We start from the raw sequence: 14,208 nt of genomic DNA on the forward strand, positions 1-14,208 counted from the left end.
GGGGTTAATACATTTATAAGAGTTGCGGCAGGGTCTAGGAGCGGTGGTTTAGGGGTTACTAACTTTATTTAGTTGCGGGGGGCTCCGGGGGCGCCGGTATAGGGGTTAGAACAGTGTAGTTTAGTGTGGGTGCTTAGTGACAGGCTAGCAAGAAAGCTGTAAAAAAGCCGAAGAGCAGCGAGATCGGATGAGTGATAACTATCACAGTCCGCTGCTCATCGCCCCGTACTTGGTGCGCGGCTTTTTGACAGCTTTTTTGATAACTTAGGCGAATTTTTACAGGTCCGCGGCGGCGATGTGAGGCGAGCTTAGGCGGGCGTATTGGGCCGGCGAAGGCAGGAAAAGTAGACACATTGATAACTAGGCCCCTAAGCCCTAAATTGGTACTCACCAATGATGAAGTCCTTTAAAGGACTATTGGTAGTTTATTTGTAGATTGGGGGGGTTTATTTTGGGGTGTTTTTTTTTTTTTTCGGTCCTGGAGGTACTGCAATACCAGGTCAATGCGTGGAGTGGACAGAGCAAGCTCTTCTTCCATCTCCCTGTTTCAAAAATCCATTTAATATATGGCACCCAGATAGGGCGCGTATCAGATATTAAACTGATAAGAACAGATACTACACTTGATCTTAGCCAAAAGGCCGAGAAGCGATTATTTTGGGGTGTTTTTTTAAAGGGGATATTAGAATAGGAATATATTTTTTTTTATTTTGGATAATTTTGGAAGGGTAGTTTTTTTTTATTTCTGTAATTTTAGGCTTTTTTATTTTTGTAATGTTAGATTTTTGTGTAATGTAGGTTTTTTATTTTTTGTAATGTTTATTTAAAGGTAGTATATTTTTAATTTTATTTATATGTATTTTAATTGGGTTTAATTTAGGGGGTGTTAGGTTAGGGGTTTGAGCTATTAGTTTCATACTTTGCATTGTGGGGGGATGGCGGTTTAGGGGTTAATAGTTTAATTAGGTACTTAGCAATGTGGGGGGATGGCGATTTAGGGGTTAATAGTTTACTTACATAATTTGCATTGTGGGAAGATGGTGGTTTAGGAGTTAATAGTTTAATTAGTGTTTATTTTAGGTTTAACTTTTTGATATGTGCGGATAAAATGTATGTGATTGCGCATGCATTAGGTGTTTGTTAAGGCTTCCAGGGAGTTACGCAGTTTTTTTTACTGTGCCCAAGTGTTGCTGCGTCTGTCTATGTGTGGTGAGCTGAAAATGGAGTAAAATATATCCATTCTGCACGTGTAAGTCCATGGGCTGCCATTGTGATACTGACTGCCAACGCCAGTTCTATCTTAGTTTATGGGAGTTAAAACTGCGCGCGCCATGTAAAATCTACGTGCGTAACTTGGCTGCTGCACCGGGTTTGTGATTGCTTGAGTAAAGAAAAATTTGTCGATGCTGGTTTTTGCGCACGTCGCCAAGTATGTGATTGAGGCCCTTATGTGCACAAAACCCAACGGGAGTACACTAATTCTTCATACAGCTAGCTCCCATTACATTGCTGCTCCTGAGCCTACCTAAATATGTTTTTCAACAAAAGATACCAAGAAAACAAAGCAAATTAGACAACAACAGTCCATTTGAAAGTTGTTTAAAATCACTGCTCTATCTGAACCATAGAAAGGTTAAGTTTGTCTTTACTTTTACTTTGCACGTAAATTTGGACATGTTAAACCTTCACTTTTTTTTTAGTTTCTAAATAAACAACTTCAACATTTTTTTCCATAAAATACCTGTTCCTTTAAATTACACACAGCTTCTTTTTCCAACCATTGTTTTGATCCCTAATTGGAAAAACATAAACGTATCTGATATAATCGTGACGCTCTTTGATGAGTTGGGAAGAGGAGAATGAAGGAATGAATCATAGCTCCTGGCCAGTAATTTGTGTTATAGGAAGAGGAGAAGATAAAACGCATTTGCGAAACAGCTGGATCACTTCAGAATTGATCAATTATAATTATGCATATTGTATTCCACTCACCTAGCCCTGATGTGTGGCTAATTGCTTTGTATGTTAGCAATTGCAATAGTCTCTCTCAAGAAACGTTTCCTTCGTCATAATTGGTTTCAGTACCTTGACCTCATCGGATGTCATTCTGCAGATAGTTTTGCTAAAAATGATGATTTTATAGAAGAAATACTCTATTAGCTGTAACTACATGCAAGTGAATGTCAGTAGTTTTAAAATGGCGTAAAACATACATTTTCACTCCACAGTAAAATCTAATAATGTATAGAGAGAAGACCTTGCAATGCACTTTCATTATCTATTTTGCCTGCTTTTTCTTTCATTTGAATCTGATTATAACTTCCTACTCCCCCCCCCCCCCAGAAAGAGTATTCTGTTGAGTGCAGAAGTCCAACATTCCTATATGCTGTACTGTGATTGGTTGATATATGAAGGAGCTATTTTATATCTGTCTCTAATTGGTCACTAGATAAAAAACTTGTTTCAGATGAATTATTCATCTATTGTCCGTCATTTAGGGGAGTCGTTTGGTAATTCTTTATGCCGCAGGAGGACAGCCTACACAGTGTGAGAGGACGCCACTCCTCACAGAGACCTGTAGAAAAAAGAAAGAAAGAAAGAACAGAGTAAATCTGGCTTTCTATACTAGGGCAGCAAAAATGTTAGGAAAACACAGCAAGGCCCATCTCACAAGTTCTTAACTGCTTTAAAGCCACCACTACCCTACTGAAGAGATTGACCTGAACTATGGCTAGATCCAATCATTGAAGAAAGGAAAGATCATAGTAAACCTACTCTAGCTTTCAAAGTATTTAAATCTTGCTTGTAGTGAAAGAAATCCAATTTTCTTCAGACACCAAAACTTCACCTCCTCCATGCACCAAGGCAAAGAGAATGACTGGGGCTTGTGGGAAGGGAAGTGATACTTAACAGTTTAACTGTGGTGCTCTTTGCCTCCTCCTGCTGGCCAGGAGAGATATTCCAAAGAGTAATTGATGACGTTGTGGACTCATCATATCTTAGGAAAGAAAATCTATTTATCTGCTATTTCCTTCTTCAGGACAGCAGATGAGCAATTTTGCAGCAGCTTAAAGGGATAGTAAAGTCCAAATTAAACTTTCATGATTCAGATAGGGCTTGTCATTTTAAACAACTTTCTAATTTACTTTTTTCATCATTTCTTTGTTCTCTTGTTATTCTTAGTTGAAAGGTAAACCTAGGTAGGCTCATATGCTAATTTCTAAGCCATTGAAGGCCGCCTCTGCATTTGACTATTTTTAACAGCTAGGGGGTTATCATATAGATAACACTGTGCTCATGCATGTGAAATTATTTGAGTTAACACTAAGTGCCTGAAATGCAAGTCTATCAAAAGATCTGAAATAAGGATAACATTTTTGGTGCTTACTATCCCTTTAAATTTAAATATAAAGTAAACTCCCCTAAACCCCAATACACTATTAACTTCTAAATCCCTGTAACAGCCAAACAACGTAACCCCCATTGCAATAAAGCCCCAAACCACTTAATCTCCTTAATTGCTGCCACTTATAGAATTAAATCTTTAATTACCATAACCCTCATCAGAATGAACCGTAATTGCTATTATCCCAACCACAAAAAATTAACCCTCTAACTTCCAAAAAAAACCTACTGCAAGACCCACCATTTAATTGGATCCCTACTTTAAGATCACCCCACCAGAAGGTATGAGACTTGTTATTCACTTCCTACCTTCACCTGTGATCGACTCAGATGCCATAGATATGAACATACATTTATAACCATATGTCAAACTCCAGTGAATATATTTTCTTTATTGTTTTAAACAATATCTTAATGATCTAATTATGAATTATTTATTATTCTTATTTACAATATTTAGGGATTTAACAAAATATTAATAACAAACATTTCTGTTGCTTTGCTATGGAATAACATTTCAACCAGAGATTTTTATTTTTATTTTCATAAGTACATTTTATATATATATAAAATATTTGAGTCAAAATCCTACTTAAATATTTACCTGATTTATTTGAATATGTGCATGTAAGACACTTTTTATCTTTTCACCTATTAAAGGTATCAACATTTAGCACATTAAACTCACAAAATGACTTCATTGGGAGAGTAACAAAAATTAACATTGAACTGCTCCTGTTAAAGGGACTCTGAACCCAAATTTTTTTCTTTCGTGATTCAGATAGAGCATGAAATTTTAAGCAACTTCCTAATTTACTCCTATTATCAAATTTTCTTAATTCTCTTGGTATCTTTATTTGAAATGCAAGAATATAAGTTTAGATGCTGGCCCATTTTTGGTGAACAACCTGGGTTGTTCTTGCTGATTGGTGGATAAATTCATCCACAAATAAAAAAGTGCTGTCCAGAGTACTGAACCAAAGAAAAAAGCTTAGATGCCTTCTTTTTCAAATAAAGATAGCAAGAGAACGAAGAAAAATTGATAATAGAAGTAAATTAGAAAGTTGCTTAAAATTGTATGCTCTATCTGAATCATGAAAGAAAAAATTTGGGTTCAGTTTCCCTTTAACTTCAAAACACTTTGATAGTAATCACCAGGTACCGTAATGCTGCTTGCGAAAACGAAAATCTGTCACATCTGCGAGAAGCCGAAAGTCAATTTTAACGAATATCAGCTGTCTGAAAATGATATTTCTTCAGTGTGCAGCCAACATTTGTAAATTACAATGAAATATCTGGCATTCTCTATAATAGTCACAAGAGGGTGATGTGACACAAGTAATATTTTCCTGTATGCTGGGAGAAATAAAATGAACACAAAAAAGGGATATTTATAACAAAAAATATGAAATAGTGGAAATATTGTTCAAATTTGCTTACCCAGAATCCCTTTCACCTGTGGGGAGCAACAGTAATTATTTTTTTTATAGCAAAATATGCAAATGGTCTGTAAAATGTCAAAGGTTAATCCTAGAAAGCTTTGGGTGAGATTCATGTAGGAAAATGTGTTATATAAATGTGTGTAATTGTTAAAGGGATATGAGACCCAAACTTTTTCTATCAGTTTTCTAATTTTCTTCTATTATCAATTTTTCTTGATCTCTTGGTAACTTTTGCTGAAAAGCAGGGACGTATGTTTAGGAGCCTGCCCTTTTCTAGAGCACTATATGTCAGCAGTTTTGCAAGAATATTACCTAGGTATCTATTGAACAAAGAATATCACGAGAACTAAATCAATTTGATAATAGAAGTGAATAGATTTTATTGTTAAATAGTATGTTTTGTCTGATATACAGAATACAATTTTTGGGTTTCATATCCCTTTAAATATTCGCATATCTGATTTACTACAAAAGATAGAAAAAATAAAGAGAAACACATAGACACGAACAAGAGGCTGGCTTCATGAGATTTACATGCATAGTTAGGGCTGTTGACCTAAACCTTAAGCCCCTGATATTCAAAGGTTCTCCAGCTTGGAGTGAAATTGTAGTTCAGACTTCACAGGGGCTGAACTCACTGAATTTTCAAAAGAAAAAGGGCGGAGCTCTCCAGCACGACGAGATCTCTCTCACTTTTGTATGTGAAGCAGAGACAAGCCCAGTACAATACTGCACTGCATGATATGAGATTTGTTGTACACTTACACTTGGTGCTTTGTATTTTATATTACTATTTCAGTATTATTGCAGTTAAGCGTCACACTTTCTCATTTGTATTTTAATATATTTAAATTTTGATCTAGCAGTGATTTTTCACATTCTGATTATCTTTTGAAAGTTGCTGTGTTACTTTAACCCCTTAAGGACCACATCACTTTTCCATTTTCTGTCCGTTTGGGACCAAGGCTATTTTTACATTTCTGCGGTGTTTGTGTTTAGCTGTAATTTTCCTCTCGTTTACTGTACCCACACATATTATATACCGTTTTTCTCACCATTAAATGGACTTTCTAAAGAAACCATTATTTTCATCATATCTTATAATTTACTGTAATATTTTTTTATAAAATATGAGGAAAAATGGAAAAAACACACTTTTGCTAACTTTGACCCCCAAAATCTGTTACTCATCTACAACCACCAAAAAACACTAATGCTAAATAGTTTCTAAATTTTGTCCTGAGTTTAGAAATACCCAATGTTTACATGTTCTTTGCTTTTGTTGCAAGTTATAGGGCAATAAATACATGTAGCAAACCACTTTTTTTCAAAATTAGCGCTAGTTACATTGGAACACTGATATCTGTCTGGAATCCCTGAATATCCATTGACATGTATATATTTTTTTTAGAAGACATCCCAAAGTATTGATCTAGGCCCATTTTGGTATATTTCATGCCACCATTTCACTGCCAAATGCGATCAAATTAAAAAATTTTTTAAATTTTTCACAATTTTAGGTTTCTCACTAAAATCATTTGCAAACAGCTTGTGCAATTATGGCACAAATGGTTGGAAATGCTTCTCTGGGATCCCCTTTGTTCAGAAATAGCAGACATATATGGCTTTGGCATTGCTTTTTGGTAATTAGAAGGCTGCTAAATGCCGCTGCGCACCATACGTGTATTATGCCCAGCAGTGCAGGGGTTAATTAGGGAGCTTGTGGGGTTAATTCTAGCTTTAGTGTAGTGTAGTAGACCACCCAAAATATTGATCTAGACCCATTTTGGTATATTTCATGCCACCATTTCAACGCCAAATGCGATCAAATTAAAAAAAAGTTCCCTTTTTCACAAACTTTAGGTTTCTCACTGAAATTATTTACAAACAGCTTGTGCAATTATGGCATAGATGGTTGTAAATGCTTCTCTGGGATCCCCTTTGTTCAGAAATAGCAGACATATATGGTTTTGGCATTGCTTTTTGGTAATTAGAAGGCCGGTAAATGCCGCTGCACATCACACGTGTATTATGGCTAGCAGTGAAGGGGTTAATTAGGTAGCTTGTAGGGAGCTTGCAGGGTTAATTTTAGCTTTAGTGTAGCGATCAGCCTCCCAGCTGAAATATCAGACCCCCTGATCCCTCCCAAACAGCTCTCTTCCCTCCCCCAACCCACAATTGTCCCCACCATCTTAAGTACTGGCAGAAACTCTGCCAGTACTAAAATAAAAGGTATATTTAGGCTTTTTTGTGTGTTTTTTTTAGCATATTTACATATGCTGCTGTGTAGGATCCCCCTTAGCCCCCAACCTCACTGATCCCCCACCAAACAGCTCTCAAACCCTCCCCCTCTGCCTTAATGGGCACCATCTTGGGTACTGGTAGCTGTCTGCCAGTACCCAGTTTAGAAAAAAATGTTATTTAAAAAAAAAAAAAAATCCCTTTTCTGTAGTTGTAGCGAGGCCCCCACCCTTCCAAGATCCCTTAGATTATTTTATATTTTTTAAATACCCCCCTTTTCTCCCACTTATTTACATTAATATTTTCTGTAGAGTAGCGGTTCCCACCAGCTTCCGCCCCATGCACGCGCCCACCCGCCGCCCCCCACGTACATGCGTACCCCCGTCGGCCCCGCCCCCCTCCACATTACGCGGCCCATCGATGGCCGCCCACCCGCCTCCCAAGTCGGCTCCCACCCACCAACGATACTGGCCATCGATGTCCGGTGCCGAGAGGGCCACAGAGTGGCTCTCTCTGCATCTTATGGCCATGCAGAGTTATTGCAGGATGCCTCCATATCGAGGCATCACTGCAATAACCGGAAAGCAGCTGGAAGCGAGCAGGATCGCTTCCAGCTGCTTTCTAGACCGAGGACGTGCAAGGTATGTCCTTGGTCGTTAACTGACATTTTTTAGAGGACGTACCCTGCCCGTCCTCGGTCGTTAAGGGGTTAATAACTTAGGATCATAATTTGTATATTTCTGAGTATCTTTTACAAATTACATTGCATGTTGTATTTTCTCCATTTTAAACTGATGATTTAAATTCTGATTATCTTTTGAAAGTTTCTGTGTTACTTTAATAACTTCTTTTACATATCTATTTGTATTTTTTACAAATTATATTGCACTTTGTATTTTCTCCATTTTACAATGATAATTTCATAAAGTGGGAGGGACAGGGCAGTTCCCTGGGCTGAACAGGGGAATTCCAAGGGTATGTCTGAATCTCTCTCACAAGTCTTGTGTAATTGTCTAAGCATTTTAAACAAGGTGATCTCACTGATTTGTCTCGCCAGCTGTACGCAGGTAAAGTTTGCTCAAAATTCACAATACACTTAGTTTAAAGGGACAGTCTAGTCCAGAATAAACTTTCATGATTCAGATAGGGCATGTAATTTTAAATAATTTTCCAATTTACTTTTATCACCAATTTTGCTTTGTTCACTTACGGCTAGATTACAGTCTTGCGTTAGCCTTATAAAGTAGTGTTGAGGGGTCCCAACGCTGCTTTTTAACGCCCGCTGGTATTACGAGTCAGGCAGAAGAGGGTCTACCGCTCAATTTTTTTCTGCGATTTTAGCATACCGCAAATCCCTTACGTGATAAAAAGTACACTAACACCCATAAACTACCTATTAACCCCTAAACCAAGCCCCCCCCCCCCCACATCGCAAACACTTAACTAAAATGTTTAACCCCTAATCTGCCGACCGGACATCGCCGCCACTTTAATAAATTTATTAACCCCTAAACCCCCGATCTCTCGCCTAGCAAACACTAGTTACATTTTATTAACCCCTGATCTGCCGTCCCTAACATCGCGGACACCTAACTACATTTATTAACCCCTAATCTGCCGACCCCAACATCGCCGCTACTATATTAAATTTATTAACCCCTAAACCTAAGTCTAACCCTAACCCTAACACCCCCTAGCTTAAATATAATTTAAATAAAGCTAAATAAATTTACTACTATTAAATAAATTAATCCTATTTAAAACAAAATACTTACCGATAAAATAAACCCTAAGCTAGCTACAATATAACTAGTAGTTACATTGTAGCTAGTTTAGGATTTATTTTTATTTTACAGGCAACTTTGTATTTATTTTAACTAGGTACGATAGTTATTAAATAGTTATTAACTATTTAATAACTTTCTAGTTAAAATAAGTACAAATTTACCTGTAAAATAATTCCTAACCTAAATTACAATTACACCTAACACTACACTATCATTAAATTAATTAAATAAATTACCCACGATTACCTACAATTAACTACAATTAAATTAAATAAACTAAAGTACAAAAAACAAACAAACACTAAATTACAGAAAATAAAAAAAGAATTACATTTTTTTTAAACTAATTACACCTAATCTAATCCCCCTAATAAAATAAAAAAGCCCAGCAAAATAATAAAATTCCCTACCCTATACTAAATTACAAATAGCCCTTAAAAGGACCTTTTGCGGGGCATTGCCCCAAAGTAATCATCTCTTTTACCTGTAAAAAAAAAGACAATACCCCCCAACATTAAAACCCACCACCCACACACCCAACCCTACTCTAAAACCCACCCAATCCGCCCTTAAAAAAACCTAACACTAAACCCTTGAAGATTACCCGACCTTGAGCCGTCTTCACCCAGCCAGGCACAAGTGGATGTCCAGAGGGGCAGAAGTCTTCATCCGATCCTGCCAGAAGAGGAGCTCCAGACCAGGAGAAGTCTTCATCCAGGCGGCATCTTCTATCTTCTTCCATCCGGAGTGGAGCGGGTCCATCTTGAAGACATCCGACGCGGAGCATCCTCTTCCATCCGATGGCGACTGAAGAATGAAGGTTCCTTTAAGTGACGTCATCCAAGATGGCGTCCCTCGAATTCCGATTGGCTGATAAGATTCTATCAGCCAATCGGAATTAAGGTAGGAAAAATCTGATTGGCTGATTGAATCAGCCAATCAGATTCAAGTTCAATCCGATTGGCTGATCCAATCAGCCAATCAGATTGAGCTCGCATTCTATTGGCTGATCGGAACAGCCAATAGAATGCAAGCTCAATCTGATTGGCTGATTGGATCAGCCAATCGGATTGAACTTGAATCTGATTGGCTGATTCAATCAGCCAATCAGATTTTTCCTACCTTAATTCCGATTGGCTGATAGAATACTATCAGCCAATCGGAATTCGAGGGAAGCCATCTTGGATGACGTCACTTAAAGGAACCTTCATTCGTCGGGAGTCACCGGAAGAAGAGGATGGATCCGCTTCAAGATGGTCCCGCTCCACGGCTTATGGATGAAGATAGAAGACGCCGCCTGGATGAACATGTCTACCGGTCCAGATATCCTCTTCTTGCCGGATAGGATGAAGACTTCGGACCCTCTTCTGGACCTCTTCTTGCCGGATAGGATGAAGACTTCGGACCCTCTTCTGGACGGATCGGTGATGCCCGGCGTGGTGAAGACAAGGTAGAGAGATCTTCAGGGGCTTAGTGTTAGGTTTTTTTAAGGGGTGTTTGGGTTAGATTAGGGGTATGTGGGTGGTGGGTTGTAATGTTGGGGGGGTATTGTATGTTTATTTAAATGCAAAAGAGCTGTTTTCATTGGGGCATGCCCCGCAAAAGGCCCTTTTAAGGGCTGGTAAGGTAAAAGAGCTGTAAACTTTTTATTTTAGAATAGGGTAGGGCATTTTTTTATTTTGGGGGGCTTTGTTATTTTTGTAATCTTTTTTATTTTTTGTAATTTAGTGTTTTTTTGTGGTAATTTAGTTTAGTTGATTTAATTTTAGATAATTGTAGATAGTTTAGGTAATGCATTTATTGATAGTGTAGTGCTAGGTTTAATTGTAACTTAGGTTAGGATTTATTTTACAGGCAATTATGTAATTATTTTAACAATTTTAGCTATTAAATAGTTCTTAACTATTTAATAGCTATTATACCTAGTTAAAATAAATACAAAGTTGCCTGTAAAATAAATATAAATCCTAAAATAGCTACATTATAATTATTATTTATATTGCAGCTATATTAGGGTTTATTTTACAGGTAAGTATTTAGCTTTAAATAGGATTCATTTATTTAATAAGAGTTAATTTATTTCGTTAGATAAAAATTATATTTAACTTAGGGGGGTATTAGGGTTAGGGTAAGACTTAGCTTTAGGGGTTAATACATTTATTAGAGTAGCGGCGAGGTCCGGTCGGCAGATTAGGGGTTAATACTTGCAGTTAGGTGTTGGCGATGTTAGGGAGCGCAGATTAGGGGTTAATACTATTTATTATGGGGTTTTTGAGGCGGGAGTGAGGCGGTTTAGGGGTTAATACATTTATTATAGTGGCGGAGAGGTGCGGTCGGCAGATTAGGGGTTAAGAAGTGTAGGTAGGTGGCGGCAAAGTTGGGGGGGCAGATTAAGGGGTAATAAATATAATATAGGGGTCGGCGATGTTAGGGGCAGCAGATTAGGGGTTCATAGGGATAATGTAGGTTGCGGCGGTGTGCGTTCGGCAGATTTGGGGTTAAAAAAAATTATTAGAGTGGCGGCGATGTTGGGGGACCTCGGTTTAGGGGTGCATAGGTAGTTTATGGGTGTTAGTGTACTTTAGAGCACAGTAGTTAAGAGCTTTACGGCGTTAGCGGCCAAAACCAGCGTTAGGACCCCCTGACTGTACTGTGTAATGTATATTTATTAGACAGTGTTATTATGTGTGTAACTGTAGTGTGTAATGTATATTTATTAGATAGTGTTATTATGTGTGTAACTGTACTGTGTAATGTATATTTATTAGATGGTGTTATTATGTGTGTAACTGTACTGTGTAATGTATATTTATTAGATAGTGTTATTATAAGTGTAACTGTACTGTGTAATGTATATTTATTAGACAATGTTATTATGTGTGTAACTGTATTGTATATTTATTAGATAGTGTTATTATGTGTGTAACTGTAGTGTGTAATGTATATTTATTAGATAGTGTTATTAAGTGTGTAACTGTACTGTGTAATGTATATTTATTAGACAGTGTTATTATGTGTGTAACTGTACTGTGTAATGTATATTTATTAGATGGTGTTATTACGTGTGTAACTGTATTGTGTAATGTATATTTATTAGACAGTGTTATTATGTGTGTAACTGTACTGTGTAATGTATATTTATTAGATAGTGTTATTATGTGTGTAACTGTACTGTGTAATGTATATTTATTAGATAGTGTTATTATGTATGTAACTGTACTGTGTAATGTATATTTATTAGACAGTGTTATTATGTGTGTAACTGTAGTGTGTAATGTATATTTATAAGATAGTGTTATTATGTGTGTAACTGTACTGTGTAATGTATATTTATTAGATGGTGTTATTATAAGTGTAACTGTACTATGTAATGTATATTTATTAGATGGTGTTATTATAAGTGTAACTGTACTGTGTAACGTATATTTATTAGACAGTGTTATTGTGTGTGTAACTGTACTGTGTAATGTATATTTATTAGACAGTGTTAATATGTGTGTAACTGTACTGTGTAATGTATATTTATTAGATAGTGTTATTATGTGTGTAACTGTACTGTGTAATGTATATTTATTAGATGGTGTTATTATAAGTGTAACTGTACTGTGTAATGTATATTTATTAGATGGTGTTATTATAAGTGTAACTGTACTGTGTAATGTATATTTATTAGATGGTGTTATTATAAGTGTAACTGTACTGTGTAATGTATATTTATTAGACAGTGTTATTATGTGTGTAACTGTAGTGTGTAATGTATATTTATAAGATAGTGTTATTATGTGTGTAACTGTACTGTGTAATGTATATTTATTAGATGGTGTTATTATAAGTGTAACTGTACTATGTAATGTATATTTATTAGATGGTGTTATTATAAGTGTAACTGTACTGTGTAACGTATATTTATTAGACAGTGTTATTATGTGTGTAACTGTACTGTGTAATGTATATTTATTAGACAGTGTTAATATGTGTGTAACTGTACTGTGTAATGTATATTTATTAGATAGTGTTATTATGTGTGTAACTGTACTGTGTAATGTATATTTATTAGATGGTGTTATTATAAGTGTAACTGTACTGTGTAATGTATATTTATTAGATGGTGTTATTATAAGTGTAACTGTACTGTGTAATGTATATTTATTAGATGGTGTTATTATAAGTGTAACTGTACTGTGTAATGTATATTTATTAGACAGTGTTATTATGTGTGTACCTTTACTGTGTAATGTATATTTATTAGATGGTGTTATTATAAGTGTAACTGTACTGTGTAATGTATATTTATTAGATGGTGTTATTATGCACATTTATATATATATCTATATATATATCTATATCTATCTATATATATATATATATATATATAAATATATATATATATATAAATATATATATATATATATATATATATATATATATATATATATATTTAGAAATGCATAGTACATATTCTGCTATGTGCAGCACATTGGAATGTCAAATATGTACAGTAAATACATAGTTAAAACCTTTATTAAAAATGAATAGTAAATAAATATGCTTTTACATGTTTTCATCTACTTAATTGCAAAGGGCTCTAATGCACTTATATATTTGTCTATATATGTGTAGATATGTATTTATGTGTTTTTATGTGTATATATGTCTGTAAATACATATATACACAAATAAATACATATACATATATACACAAATAAATACATATGTTCACACACACACATATATAGACATATACATACATATACATCTTTAGACATGTGTATGTATGTATGTCTATGTTAAAGCCCTTTGCCTGCCTTTTTTTCTAACTGATATCTCATATCTTTGAGTCCTTATAACTTTTGTGTGCAATATTTTTTATTAATTTCTATTAGACAGTGTTATAATGAGTGTAACTGTACTGTGTAATGTATATATATTAGTGTTATTATGAGTGTAACTGTACTGTGTAATGTATATTTATTAGACAGTGTTATTATGAGTGTAACTGTACTTTGTAATGTATTTTATTAGATAGTGTTATTATGAGTGTAACTGTACTGTGTAATGTATATATATTGGATAGTGTCATGTGTGTAACTGTACTGTGTAATGTATATTTATTAGACATTGTTAATATAAGTGCAACTGTACCGTGTAATGTATATTTATTAGACAGTGTTATTATGTGTGTTACTGTACTATGTAATGTATTTTTATTAAATAGTGTTGTTATGAGTGTAACTGTACTGTGTAATGTATATTTATTAGACATTGTTAATATGAGTGTAACTGTACTGTGTAATGTATTTTTATTAGATAATGTTATTATGAGTGTAACTGTT

General features: G+C 35.3%; 1 non-coding gene across 1 annotated transcript; it reads right to left on the bottom strand.

Moving 5' to 3' along the window:
- Positions 1-462: 462 nt before the first annotated feature.
- On the bottom strand, positions 463-653 carry LOC128636814 (U2 spliceosomal RNA). The gene has a single exon (XR_008398736.1). It is a non-coding gene; the product is annotated as a U2 spliceosomal RNA (small nuclear RNA).
- Positions 654-14,208: the final 13,555 nt, after the last annotated feature.

The sequence above is a fragment of the Bombina bombina genome, chromosome 7 (assembly GCF_027579735.1).
Source record: "Bombina bombina isolate aBomBom1 chromosome 7, aBomBom1.pri, whole genome shotgun sequence".
Taxonomy (NCBI): Eukaryota; Metazoa; Chordata; class Amphibia; order Anura; family Bombinatoridae; genus Bombina; species Bombina bombina.